At 40.6% G+C, this 15176-nt stretch overlaps 1 long non-coding RNA gene across 1 annotated transcript; it reads left to right on the top strand.

Moving 5' to 3' along the window:
- Positions 1 to 9129: 9129 nt before the first annotated feature.
- On the top strand, positions 9130 to 14607 carry LOC109298943. Its single transcript, XR_002097729.1, has 3 exons — positions 9130 to 9596; positions 11912 to 12002; positions 14342 to 14607. It is a non-coding gene; the product is annotated as an uncharacterized LOC109298943 (long non-coding RNA).
- The last annotated feature ends 569 nt before the right edge of the window (positions 14608 to 15176 follow it).

The raw sequence follows: 15176 nt of genomic DNA, 5'->3' as shown, positions 1-15176 counted from the left end.
TGACATCAATCTCTTCTCCCTTGTCCAGGTGATAGGTCACCTGGTCATAAAAAGAAATGAGATTGGTCAAGCAAGACCTAGTCACAACAAACCCATGCTGGCTATCCCTCAGGATGTTGCCATTGGCCAGTCCATTAAGGGTGGCCTCTTTAATAAACTTCTCTAAGACCTTCCCTGGGTTAGAAGTCAGGCTAATGGGCCAAAAATTGCTGGATCCACTTTTCCCCCTTTCTTGAAGATAGGCAGCACATTGGCCTTCTTCCAGTCTTTGGACACTACACCAGAGCACCAGGAGTTCTCAAAGATCCGTGCCAGAGGCTGGGCTGTTATGCTCACCAGCCCCTTGAGTACTCTGGGGTGTAGATTGTCAGGGTCAGCTGACTTGAAGGTATCCAGCCTCTCAAGGTGTTCCTTCACAAGGTCAGCATTGATGGAGGGCAGGGAATCTCCCTCACCTGGACCTCCCTGTTCTTTAGTGGGCATGGGCGTCCCATGGGACTGATGAAAGATAGCTACAAAGTACTCATTTAATAGGTTGGCTTTTTCCTGGCGTCAGTTGTCAGTTGTCCCATCTGGTTCAGCAGGGGTCCAATGTTGCCCTTGCTTTTCCTCTGACTCCCCACATATCTGAAAAAGGACTTTTTATTGTCCTTGATACTCGAAGCTAGTTGGAGTTCAGTTGCAGCCTTGGCTTTCCTGGTTTGCTCCCTGCAGGACTGGACCAGTGCAGAAAATTCCTCCTTGGAGCTGAATCCCATCCTCCATCCTTTGTAGGCCTTTCTTTTTAGCCTCAGGAGGTCTGCTAGGTCCCTAGAGAGCCAGGGGGGCTTCTGTGTCCTCTTGCTGCCTTTCCTCTGAGATGCTTAGCTTGTGCATTGAGGATCACTCCCTTGAGGAGCAACCACTCTTCCTGAACTCCCCTCCCCCTGGAGTCATGGTCCCTTAGGGCCTCACTGACAAGCCTCCTGAGCTTGTCAAAGTTGGCTTTCCTGAAGTCAAGGACTTCCATGTTGCTGACTGAATTGACAGCTTTACGGCGGGTGGTGAAGGTGATCAGCTCATGGTTGCTGTCACCCAGCTTTCCATCAACCACTAGGTCACCGATTAGATCATCCCCAGTAGCCAGTACCAGGTGAAGCAGCGCTTTACCTCTCGTTGGCCCGTAGACTTCTTGAGTCAGATAGAGGTCATCCACGCATGATAGGAAGCTTTGCGACTGCTCGGATTTTGCCAAGTGATCCTCCCACAAGAGGTGGGAACCTCACCTGCCTTCTTCTTAATATGTGCTGTTAGTTGTATTGTCTGTGCTGACATTCCAACCACAACTATTTGCAATAATCCTGTACAATGATAAATGTGTGGCTGTTATGGCCATGTCTTTGGACAACCGGAAGGGACAGTGTCTTAAAAAGTGACATGCGGTAGGAGGCATTTCTTTCCACTGTTACTGTATATTTGTTCATTGTTAGCAGTGGGACCAATAACAGAATGCTGATGCTTTGCAGCCAGCTAAAAGAAGGCCAGGTGACTTTCAGTGAGAGTAAAAGGCAATTACTCCCAAACCTTTCCCCTTTTCTGTTAGCAGGATTTCATTATAACTAAAGTTGACTTTAAGTAAATTATTTTTAGAGTTGTAAAAGCTACTTTTATCTGATTGCACTACCAGGCTGATAGTACAGCGAACTAGATTCTGTATTGTCTTAATCACAGAGAAATCACAGTTACAGATTAAGATATTGAACTAGCTTGAAACAACTAATTTTATTTTGAATGTTCAAGCGGTGCCCTTCAATGGGATAGATAGGTTCTTATTGAGCATGGATCCATGTAGTCATACCCAAGGCACAATTTAAAGATGCTATTACTTTACATTTTTCTAACACCTTTTTTTTCTGGAATTTTATTTCACTCACATCAGTTATCATCCAGTAGGTTTATAGGAATTTGGTTCTGATTTTCTAATGGTAGAGTCTAAATTACAGAGAGCTTGCCCAAAATTACATAGTGAGTCAGTGATAGAACTGGAACTATCACTTCTATCTTCTGACTCCATGTCCAGAAATTGTTGAATTACCCATGATTTAGAGCACCTGATAGATCTATGACCTAATGTGATATGAAATTAGGTTTCAATTTCTTTGTAACTACATTAATATATATGCACTATATTACAATTTTACTATTAAATATAATATGTATAGATCAAATTAGGAAAGAAAGTGTCATAAAACTTCACTGAACATTTACTTTTTTACCTGGTTTCTGTCCATTTTTCTTTGAAAACAGATTCACCTGGAGGAAATGGCTGCTTCTTTTAACGAGCAAACTGCATTTTGTGACCTTTCACTTAGTTATTTGGCTGTTGTTACTTTTGTTTTTCTTTCTCTTGTTTAAACTTTGACCCTTACTATAGATTTTAACTGGCAGACTACAATAATACACACATATCAGTAGGATATTACAGGCAACATCTGAGGACAATATGCAACATCAGTTGCTTAACCTCCTGCTGTCGTACTTGTAAACTGAAAACAGACTAATAGCAACAAAACCTTGAATAGTTTCTTCCCCATCACCACCTCTAAATTCACAGATCATGCAGAACCACTAAAAAAGACAATGTAATTTAATGACTGTGTACCCTTTACAAGTTACAATACTGACAGATTAAGGAGAGGCTAAATGTGAGTGAGGGTAGAAATATACGCAGCCTTGACACAATAAAGATGAGGAGTTTCAAATGATGTAAAAGGAGATCAAAAATTGTTGCAAGGGCACAAAAACTATGGGTGTTACACAGAGATTAGATGGCTACAGCACCCCAGGGAGATATGGTGGGAATAATAAGAGATTGTAATGTTATGGAGAAAAGAAGGTTTAAAGGAAGGAGTCTCAAACTTTGTTAATAGTATGGGGCATTCCATGTATGCTCCACCTCTTTTCTAATTTGTAGTTATCTCAGACTTACTACAGCAATTTTTTACATGGAAAAGTAAAGCCCTGAACAAAAAAGTCACTTATTTTACCTGTCCTTTCAAAGAAAATTTGGAAAAGGAAAATAAGGAAGAAAAGAGACTACCATGCAGCCAGATGGTTTTCTAAACACCAAGTAGTGCTCCATAGAAGTCATACATCATATATCATGGCAGAGAAGGGCATGCACACAGTGCAATGTATGTGTCAATCAAAACACAACAATCCTATTGATGAGCTAGATAGAAGGGAGCTGGCCTCAGGGACAGACTCAACAAGTAAAGGGTTTGTACTGATTTTCCCCATGACAAGTGCAGTGACGACAATACGTCGGCAGCTTCCTTTTTGTAAGCAAGGGCTGGGCAAGGATTTGTCATTCTTCACATAACAAACCAGTCAGTGCCTCTGTGAATGGTTTGATTATTCACAGTGTTGATTGCATGCTGATTTATTTTTATAAATACGCTCCCTCTATGCTGACCGACTGGTTGTTAATTTTCAGTTAAACCCTGTGAGCTAAAATGCATATGCTGCTAGGAAACAATTGATGAGCTGCTCTTTATATAACTGTTGATTTAGTAGTGCAATGGCTAGCAGTACAGGGCTCCCTTCCTATGGATGCTTATGACACTGGCAGAAAGTGCCCTTTTGAGAATATGTCTCATGTTTGAAACATGCGGGCAAATGAAAATCTACAGGGTCTTCAGGTTTTAAATCCAGAAAGACAGAGGATATATTTTATGTGAATGGAATAAAATAGCCATGCATGTTACTCAGCTAGGCATTCAAATTTCAGTATATAAAATTGAATGCACAACAAAGAGCATTGCAAATGTGGAGCTGTTTTGAAGTGGAGCCTCTGCTGGTACTTCACGAGCATCCTCTGGTATTCTTCTGGGAAATGTGGGAGCCTTTTCTAAGGCAGAAAAACAATCATGTTGAAGGAATTTAGCACTGCGATTACTAAAGAGCTTTATTTTATGTTCAGGTTATTAAAGAGCTACTGAAGCCTCTGAAATACATCCAGTTTAGAAGTAATTCTGCCATTGACATACCACAGAACTATTTACTTGTATATCTCAGTAGTTTCCCAGTGAACTATCTAACTGTCAGCACAATTGGGTAAAGTGCAACAGTGCGGATATACTGGACACAACAGAAACTACAGAGAGCCTAGACAAAAATAAGCCTCAGAGAATTTTTGTGAGCTCATAAATACTACAAAATCAGGAGGGCAATGTAGTGGGAAGCCTGTGGATTTAGAGTCCATGCTGGACAATAAGATCTGCAAGACTGGAAGAAGCCCTGGAGCCTAAAACTTCTGAAACGCTTAAGCCATGTCCAGATGTGCACAAGCATGTGCTTGCACTGGCACAAATAGTAGCTGCTACTTTGTGCTGCAGCACATGCCCCTGCACATTGTCACGGAAAATCTTAAGTGTGTGCTGACAACACAGAAGAGCTGAAACTGACATGCGCGTTTTACTCTGTGAGTGGAAAATTCCAAGGCTCACCCAGGTCATGCCCCCTGGGTGACCTGAGGACCTGTCAGTCATTACTGACCTACTTTCCCCACAGACGCATGCTCAGTGACAGCTAACAGCATGAGGTAATCAGACTAGAAATTTCTTTGCAAAAAGTGTTCTAATTGGCCACCAAATTCTTATAAAAGATCAGAGAGCCCCTCCCTCGGGGGGGATCCGTTCAACTGAGGACAGAGGCTACTTCTTAGGGACTGTCCCTCAGTTAGGTCTCCCCCAGTGTGGGCTCTCGCTGTGTTTCGTACCTCGGTCTTGCTGTGTTGATTCTCTGGTTACTGGACTGTTCTGGCTTGGACTCTGACTTCGCTTTCGGATCACCCTCAATACACTGGCTATGACTTACCTGGTATTCGACCTCGGCTATCATCTCGACCACGATTCTGCGGAACCCCACTGGCTCTCATCGACTACCTAGCTTCTGACCTCAGCTTCGATCTCCGACCATCCATTTGTCCACTTGGACTGGCATCACCTTGTTACAGTTTCATTGTTTGTTTATCCTTACATGAGCTGTTGACCAGCCCTGGGACTTAAGGAGTGGGCAGCCACCCCTATTCCTCGTGGGGTAGATCGCAAGGGCTCACTCCGGAACCCCATGGGCCAACAGACCCCCTTTTGTTGTTCGTTCACACCTTAACTTGTTGTTCCTCGTTACCACTGTAACCGAAGAAGCAACTCTACCTACGCCTTCTAAGTGTAAGTCAAATAAATCACCTTTGTTGAAACCATTACGCTTCCGTGCCTCAGACCTCCACGCCAATAATCCTGCCTGTTCGTGTTCCAATTGCCAACCCCGGCCCACCGGGACCTTGGGGCCAGATTCATTCGGCGATTTTTCCCCGACACACATATGCTTTGGTGAGGGACAAATTGTCCCACTTTGGGCAAGATGGACTTTCTCCACTCCTCCCAGCTACCAGTGTGCTGGAGCAGCCAGAGCTTACGTGAAATAGTAGAGATGCTGAGGCCAGCAGCCAGAGCATCTCCCTGGAGGACCAAACCTCAGTTTGTTCCAGCGAAAACTATTGTAGTGTGCACCACTTTTTTACTTAACGTTTTTTATTTTTTTGCTACTGGGATTCTGGCAGCAGATTTTACCCTGGAGCTGCAAATTTGCAGTGTGGGTATGTTTTAATGTTCTGGGCATGTGGTTTGTGGCACCACAAATTTGTCTGTGGTGTCACAAATCGCACGTGCCTCCATATCTAGACTCAGCCTTAGAAGCTCTGAAAGGCTGTCAGAGTCACCTGGCAGGAAGATGAAAAATGAGAGGAAGAGCAGAGAAGGGCTTTTTTCTGCCTAAATCCACTTCCAAATGGCCTAGTCTAAACCATATAGGCCATATTCAGATGAGCATTGACATTTGGTTCCCCAGGGACAATTAGATTTCATAGATTTCATAGACATTAGGGCTGGAAGGGACCTCGGAAGATCATCGAGTCCAGCCCCCCGCCCAAAGGGCAGGAAGTCAGCTGTGGTCATAGGATCCCAGCAAGATAAGCATCCAAATTATTCTTGAAGGCGTTCAATGTAGGTGCTTGAACCACCTCGAATGGCAGGCTGTTCCAGACCTTGGGGGCTCGGACAGTAAAGAAATTCTTCCTTATGTCCAGCCTGAAATGGTCTTACAGTAGTTTATAACCGTTCGACCTCATCATCCCTTGGGGCGCTCTGGTGAACAAACATTCCCCCAGGTACTGGTGGTCACCCCTGTTAAACTTACAGGCCCCTGTTAAACTTACAGGTGGCCATCAGATCACCCCTGAGCCTGTGCTTTTCCAGGCTAAAGAGCCCCATGGCTCTCAGCCTATCATAAGGTCTGTTTTCCTGACCCCTGATCAGGACACCTTGTGCTACTGCTAGTTGACCCTGGGGAATGCCCATGCCACGTGCCCTCTGGCATGCGGCAGGTTACCCTGGGTGGGGTAGGGGTAGGCTGAGGCCAGCACGGTTGCTGGCCCCAGCAGACTTACCTCAAGTCCTGGGGGCCAGGGGAGCTGCAGCCGTATCGCTCCTGCAGCTTGGAGCCTGGCCAGCCTCTGGAATGTGGCTCCAGTTGGCCAGGTTCCAGTTTTGGGCAGTGCACGCTGTTCCTGTGTGTGCCTTCCCCCTTTTTTTTGGAGATTTTTTTTACCCCTGGGTCTCCAGGAGTAAAAAAAAAAAACCCAAACCCTGAGCTTCAAGGTAGCAGTGAGGGAAACACCTGAATGTGCGGTACATGGTGCCACAGATGGGTCTGCAGTGCCACATACTGCACAACCATGCTCGTCTGGAGGCGGCCATAAAGGCCACTCTAAGGGTGAAGTTATATGTTTCATGTAAACTGTACTAAAGATACATAAAATGCAAGTGTCCACCTTTTAAAGCTCGTTAGTTCATGCTAAGTGCCTTCTGAGTGACTCAGTTATGCCACTTCAGATGAGGGTTAACTCTGGGCCACACTACCCAGTTTATGTTAGGATACAAAATGGCATTAACCCTTAATGTGTGGTTGCTCCCAGCATGCTCTAACTTTACCACTGCTTTAGTATGGTCTAAGTGTAACTTCACCATCAGCATAAGTATCTATATAGAGAGTTAGTACAGAATAACCAGGGTTACTTTGGAGAAGGGGTGGGTCAGTGGGGATGAAGCAGAGCAGAACTGTAATAGAGATAAGAATAGAATCTACAACTTCCTGATGATGTAAGAGGAATAGCTCTTCTTATCTATTTTTTCAAGTGTCATATTTCTATGTACCCTTTAATGTCTACCTTGTGTTGCAGAATGGAAACATCAGAAATTTCCTTCATATATTAACTATGTTTGGATAAGATGAGATCCATCATAAAATGTCTCATGAAATTAAACCCACCTCTGAACATTTTTTAAAAATATATGTAAACTTTACCGTTAATTGTCCCTTCCTTCACCTCAAGAGCTAGCATTCTATTATTCATTTTCAAGTGCTTCTGGTGGTCTATCTGGGCCTGAAATAGAAGTCTCAAAATACAAGAGACTAGAGACAGCTAGCATTCAAAGGTCTCTCAAGAGTACAGGCCTCAGAGGAGTTCTCACACAATTTTGCAGATTCAAGAGAACTGAATAAGTTAATAAGCATCCAAAGTTTTTACATTTTGCAATTTGAACCCAGTGCTTTTGAGCTGCACCTACCATTAATTCATAGTGTGAAATATTTTTTGGCATAACTGAATATTAGGCAGAAAAATCTGATTATTTTTTCCCCGGAAGAGTAGAAGAAAGGGCAATTTTTCAGGCTATTTAGGGACATCAGCAGCTTCTTCATAAGTATGGTGATTCAACAGAGCAACAGGCACATATTCCATTTATATCTCTGGTTTGTCTTTTGCAGAAGTAGCTGAGATGGCATTTCCTGTCAGAGAAGCTTTATTGGAAGTCATAAGCATGAGAAGCATTTAGGCACTTGGACTATTCTGAAAGCAATATTGCACAGTCAGTCAAAGAAGAAAAAACTCGACCCTTCAGTGACCTTAATGCTCATTTCAGTCGATGTAATAAAGTTTGCTACAATTCACCTGCTAAACCTTCAAAAGAGCAACACAGAACAGATTCTCTTAATGTCACATATGCAGTTGGTCTATCTTGTAATTCCCTTTGACACTAAAGACAACAGATTAAACAGTAGGAAATGATACAACAGCAAAATTTCAAACACCTGCTACTACTTTCAGCTGGGTCACTGAACTCTTCCAGGTCAACCATGCATAATTTTGATACACCCAGGGAATCACCCACTTATGTTGCTGATCTTTCCATTTCACTTGCAAAGCTCCCATTTTTCCCATAAAGGGAATAGTTCTCAGGTAACTTTAAAACAGAAATAAATCCACAGCCATGTAGAACTGCTCTGGTGACAGTGACCATGACCTTTAATCTGAGATAGGCTATTAATTACGTGGATGCTCTATTTTGAGCTGCATAGAAGCTGACTTCCAAAGAAACTGATTTGCTAAATCTAAACTCTCTGAAAACAACCAAAATCTGCCTTGGTCATTCAGTGAATAGGCACATAGACACTGATTTATCTATTTCCTGTTTCCTCAAGTAATGATGAAATTGATATTATAATAAATATGAATAGCTGAAGTTAGTAGCTTCTAATGCATATTGCAATAACACCCAAACTTCTGATTTATAATAGTTCCTTAATTTTACTAAGCATTTTACAAACAAGAAGACATATTTCCTGCCTTACATGTAAGAGCTAGTTTAGAGGGCCAAATGTTCTTCTAGAACAATTCCTGCAAACGTAATGGAACTATGCCAGAAGAAATGTTTTTGGCACAACACTAATGAGTGCACTCTCTCATTTTTTATGTTGCACTGTTTTTACTACTGGATTCAAGTGGTTAGATTAACCTATGTATGGGACAACAATCTATTGATTAGCACCTTGCTGCAATTGGATGCAGGTGAAACAAATGAAACTGAATCCAGATAAGACCAGTTGTGGTGGGAAGACTGCTCGACATGGTTAGGGGTTGATGGGATTCAGATTCCCCTTGTCACTCAGGTTCTCAGCCTGAGGGTGCTCTTGGATCCTCTACTGTATCTTGATCTTCAGGTGGCAGCAACGGCTAGGTGCAGCTTTTTACCAATGCCATCTGGTGAGAAGGTCACCACCTTTTCCTTCAGATTCAGATCTGGACAAATTTTCCAAGCCTTCAAAATCTGATACCTAGACTACTACAATATGCTTTACTCAGGGCTGTGCAGATGACTATACTTGCCTTCTGACAGGGATATGTTGCCAGGAGCATATAACTCCAGTGCTGTAGAATCTGTCTTGACTCCAAATAACTTTCCAAGAGAAACTCAAAGTTCTGATTTTGGCCTAGAAGGCTCTGTTTACCAAAGGGACTACCTTCTCTTTTATGCCCCATCACAATCCCTAGAGAGCAACCTCCTTCAAGTACTATCCAAGTGCCAAGTCTGCTTATCAAAACCACATGGGAGATTGTTCTCGAAAGTCACTCTTCTGGTCTGGAACCCCATCCCTCTTAAGGCCCACCAGAGGTGGATGTCTTTTGGAAGCACTGTAACAACTTCCTATTTGAGCAGGTATTTAGCAAACAAAGTTGGCTGGGATATTGTTGTGGGGGAGGGTACGTTGATATTCTATGTTGTTTTTTTAATTTATTTTGTTATATTATTATAAGCAACAGCCTTGGTTGGGAAGGGTGGCATATAAAGCAAATGGGTAAATAAATAATACATTAATAGTGACTTTAAACAGTACGATACTTTGGCAAATGCATTTTTTCCTTAACATCAAGTTACATTCGTGTCTCGCTTTTTAAATGGATATAATGATGTTTGGGTTTCAAACCTTGATAAAGGTAAAGCTTTTAATTTGAAGAGAATTTCAGTAGAGAGCAGGAGAAAAGAAACTAAGACATAATTTCTGCAAGTTATGCAGATCTTTGGTCAAATTAAGGGAGGCTAATTCAATATAATAACCAGAGCAGTGAACTTTTCCTTTGGCCCTCATCTTGCAGGCTTTAGAGCAAACCGTTCTATGCTATCCCACATAGAAAGAGCATAGAGAGTGATTTCCCAATTACTATGCTCAATTAAGAAAATAACTAAGGCTCCAAGCCTGCAAACAGACATGTTATATTAAGCCTAGGCCCACCTAGGGCAAATCCAGTTCCAAACCCCAGCTGGAAGTAATTAGGGAATTAAGTTCCATCATTAGGGCCTATCCATATTGGCCTTTATAAGCTCAGAGAAGATTGTTTTCTCATGCCTCTGGCTTGCTTGGACCACCTAATCTGGTCCTGATCCCTGACTCTTAGATGCCTGACTTGTGTCCTCATAACACATGTGACCTACCCCAACTGGGCATGTCCTGATGCATTACACTGCTTACACTTTTATATTTTAACAGATCCATTTAAGTCAGTAAAACTGGTAACACAAATACATTTAAGCACCAAGGTAAATATTTGAAGAGTTTGGGTTTAAATCAATAAATAAGACTAACAAAGTAGTTTTCTACAGAATTAAAGAAGCAGAGACATTTGTATAGCATGTGCCCAAGAGTAGGAAACAAATGAGGCAGAACTATACTGCAGAACGGTTATATATATATATATATATATATATATATATATATATATATATATGTGGCTGTGCTTTTGAATATGGCTTATTGTTTTCAAATTTAAAAAGCAGAATATGGGCTAAATGTAGCAACGTAAGTGCAGGGAAGTGTATCCTGTGAATCCTGCACAACCAAAGACCACTATAGCAGAAGACAGATTCACGACAGTAGAAAATGGTCACTGAAGCTGAGCTAAGTACTTACGAGTGTAATTTCTTTAGAATTTCTTTTTTTTTTCTTCACAATAAGTTAATTATGCTAAAATACAGGTATTTCTTGCAGGAAGTAATTCTCATCAGTATCCTGAAGTGATTTTAACAAAAAATGGAGAGAAGCAGCTTTCCCTGGGCACTCCAATGTTTATATTTCATCGAGGGACACTGCTTCAATGTGCATTCCTCCCAAGCTGTTTACATTCTGCCCAGTGCAGAACTGAACAACTTTCCTGTTGCAATGCTTTTAAAAATCTCTGCACTCTGCAAAAACTGGTATAATCTAGTCCAGCTGGCCAGATCTGGGCCTCACTGTGAATCCTTTCAGCAGCATAAGTGACACAACTCTTTGGCTACATTTATGCCCCAGTGAATTTTTTCCATTATAGGTAAATCAAACGCATGTTTAAGAGGCTTAATTTAAAAGATTAGCTCTTCTTTTTGGTAGCTTAGACTGTAATCATCATCATAAGCAGCTCTACATCATTTTCCTATAGCACCTGAAGTAATTCTGGGCATTCTGTTCATTGATTGATGGTGCAAATTTCTGTCAGAGGTGGTAGTTAGAAATGATAGGCATGAACCTACATAAATCTACTCAGAATTTATGCATTAAGGATTTTCCATGAAGGGGGGAGGAAGCCTCCAGTACTGTGTTATAGTGCATAGGTTCAAAGGACAAGTGCAGTTTAGGTGTTCTCAAAAAACATGACGTACTGATACCAGTTTTGAAAAAGTCAGGGAACCCCAAATCCAACAGACATACTGCAGAAGGCAGATTTTGTTACTGTACCAGTTGAAATCCATTTAGTGGTGTGACTCAAGAGCATAACCTAAAAGTCTAGGCTTCCACAACACCACGGTGGCTCATCTGTTTCTGACTTGCTTTGAAAATCCATTGTGTGTCAAGGAACTTCCAAAAAATCCAAAAGCAAGCCAAATAAAATACATATTTATTTGAGTATTTCCACAAACAGCAAAATAATCACAAATAAGTATGGATGCTTAAACGCTTTAAAACTAGGAATGTCTTCTTTTTTCCCCTTTTCTAACCTCAGCCCTGCAACTGAACTGTGACCTTTATGCTTACAATGCATTCAACATCTATTCAAAATCAGTGGCCTCCAGAATTTAAAAGTGGAATTGACGGTAAGGGAAACACTCCAATGCGTGTGTGTGCATGTGTATGTTTCTCTCTGTGTTTGTTAAAAGATTTTCAGATGGATTCTGCCAATTGAAACAACTGCTGAAAATTTACTTGGCATTTTACTTACCTTTCAATATTTGCAACCTTGATGAAAATGTTTCATCTCTTAGATTCTTCTGCACTGGGATACAGATCAAGAAAAAATTATGTTCCCTGTTGCATCCAATATTTGGATATGACACCACCTGGATTCTATTTATACAAACACACCTGGTGCTGCCTCTGTTCTTAGTGCCTGATGCAACTTAGCTTTGCCACTAACATGAATCATAATTTCTGGATCGCCTGTGCAGAAAAGCTCATTTACTTCTTTCCCAATGTATTACTCCAGCACACTGTTGGAACTACAGTGTTGAAAGAGATTTAATATTTGGGAATATATATGCAACCAAAATGTAATTCTGTCAGAATTTTCTACCACATTCTGTCTTGTTACTTATACCTTTATTAGCTGTTTGGGTGTTAGGGCCAGTGAAAAATGCTAAGCATATATAGTTTTAGAAGCTAATGCTCTTTATTTACAGAAAAGCTACAATGTGAGCATCTTCAAACACTCTGCTTCATAATATACCTCTCTTGGAAATTACTTAGCAGTCATGGAGCAAGAACATTTTTTTTCTAAAAATGCACCACAGAAAACACTTCAAAACCTTTTTACCTTAATACAAGCTTTTATTTTTGCAATTCCTGTAAATTCTAGCTGCTTATACTACATCAAAAGAAGTATTTTAAATGGGCTTATAGTAGATTCTTCACATGAATGAAATACTTGTTTGAAAGCCAAACACCATAAAAATTGTAAACAACATAGAGTTTACTATAATAAATATCATTAGAAGCAATGTTAATCCATTTACCATCTGGTGATTTATCTCTACCCTTGGTTTCTTTACTATGGGAAACAATTTATGAGCTTTTCCCAGTATTATTTCATTGTCAAGACCATACTCCAATATTTTAGCACTCCAGTTTTGCCTACCAAATACAGAAGCAGTTTTCAATGATAAAGCTATCAAATATTTAATATAAAGTAACAGCAAGAGGAAGAAAAAAATCCTGATTGTTGCTACCTAAATAATACCCATCTCCATGCATTTCCTGAACTTGTTTCTTTTTTCAGAATTGTCTCTTAGCCATCATTTTGTCCAGGTAGGAAACGTATCACCACTACTTTGCTTCCTGTTATCTCTTTCATACAATTATAGAAATGAAAGTCAGCAAAGTGTTAATGGTTCCCCCAAGATCAGTCTACTGAAAGTGCAGGATCTCTTAGTGTCTAGTGATTATCCAATGCCTTTTGAATAATCAAATAGATCAGAGTTTAATCACCTGTTCTAGAAGGTCATTCATGTTGGCAGTAGTGTAAAGATGGTGAATCAAGCAGTACAGCACCCCCAGCACTGATTTAGAGGGGGCATAGTAGCATATCACAGTGCACCCTCACGCCCTCGCTCTTCACAGCTTGGCACTTTGCTCCTCACCCGCTTGTGCACTCTCTCTCTCCAGTTCTGGATAGCATCTCTGTCCAGGCTGCTGAAAATGCTCCTTATGCTTTTGCCTAACAGTTTACAGAAAATATCACTGGCTTTATTTTATCCCTGTATATTTACTTACATTAAATTAACTCCATTTATTATAAGTTAATTTTATGATGGGACACTCACCGTTTGTCCAAATACACAAAAGCAGTAAATATCCCATCTTCATCAAATTTGCAGCTAATGCAAAAACCTAACAGCAACCTCTTACACTCTAATTTCACTTCTTTCAACAAATCAGCATACCTCCTTGTCATCCAGTGCAAGTTTTTTTGGGGGGGGGTGGTTTCCATTTCACTGCAGAACTCACTATTAAGGTTTGCGCTAGAATGCAGTCTGCTGGGCATTAAAAGTTTAAACCTTATATTTTTTGAGCTGTGAGAAATGTAGTGTTGAAAAGACAAACAAGAGAGAGTGCATTTTTTAACTTTCCATGATAAGCTCCCTGCTCTGGAATATGGGAGCACATCAAAATGTCATGTAAATCTGCCACATGCCCAACAAGTAGAAATGGAGCATGAGCAGATGCCATATAAAAGATAAGGCTGTTTTGTTTTTCAGGAGCTCAGACACCTGCTTTGTTTCCCTAAGAAACTGGCAAGAAGATCCTGAATAAACCAATTCTTTCTCACAAATTATGTATTTTTCATACAGTGCTACAAATAATAATAAAAATGTCCATGAGAGAGCCAGATTGCTGAGACCATGTATATCAATTATTTTAATTTCTTTCTTCCTTTTAGTGGCAGAAGGAGCTAAGGTATGGCAGAGACTGGCAAGCAGCTGCGACACATTTCACATTTTGACAGACCCCAAAGACTTCTACCAACTCTGTAATAATGAAATCATGTTATTCATTACTGAGATGCAGCCAACTCTGGGGTAGAGAACAGTGTTGTTTAACACCACAGAAGAATATTGGCAGAAATCAGAATATTGCCAGGTGGAGGTTAACACCTTATCTGTTTGAAAGTACCTGGTGGATTTTGACAGTTAGAATGTAAGTATTCATAAAGCATATTTACCAGGAGACTCAAAAAAAATGTCCTGCTTTTTAAGAGTACAATTGAATATCAGATGGTCACAGGTATTTATAAATCAAAGGAACACAGTTTTCTCTCTCACTAATAGGATGGAATTGTCAGAAACACATCACTGAAGAGGAACATTGAATTTAGACCTGGCTTCAAGTAAAAAAGTAATCACCTACTGAAACAATACATGCAACATTGGTTTAGTTTCCCCTTCCCCCCACAAAACTCTCCTGACCCCATCTGATTTAATCTCCTGAACTTCACAGAACTCCACCCAAAACTGTATTTTTATCACTTTTTTCTTGTTAACGCTAGTAAGAAACCATTTCCTAGCTGAGGCTTTACAGATACTTTTTCAAACTCAAAATTGCCTCTATTATAATTCAGGAATTCAACAAAAAGCCTTTTTTTATTTTTTAAAGGAAAAATAAAAAGGTGTCCTTGACAATCAAGTCATCAGCATCCTATTTTGCATTATAATTAGCCAGGTACAGCATCATAATTAGTAGGAACAGATTAATATGATACTGGTATTTGTTGTTAT

Source organism: Gavialis gangeticus, unplaced genomic scaffold, assembly GCF_001723915.1.
Source record: "Gavialis gangeticus isolate Ggan-Ray unplaced genomic scaffold, GavGan_comp1, whole genome shotgun sequence".
NCBI classification, from domain to species: Eukaryota; Metazoa; Chordata; order Crocodylia; family Gavialidae; genus Gavialis; species Gavialis gangeticus.
This window is presented reverse-complemented; position numbering and strand designations above follow the sequence as displayed.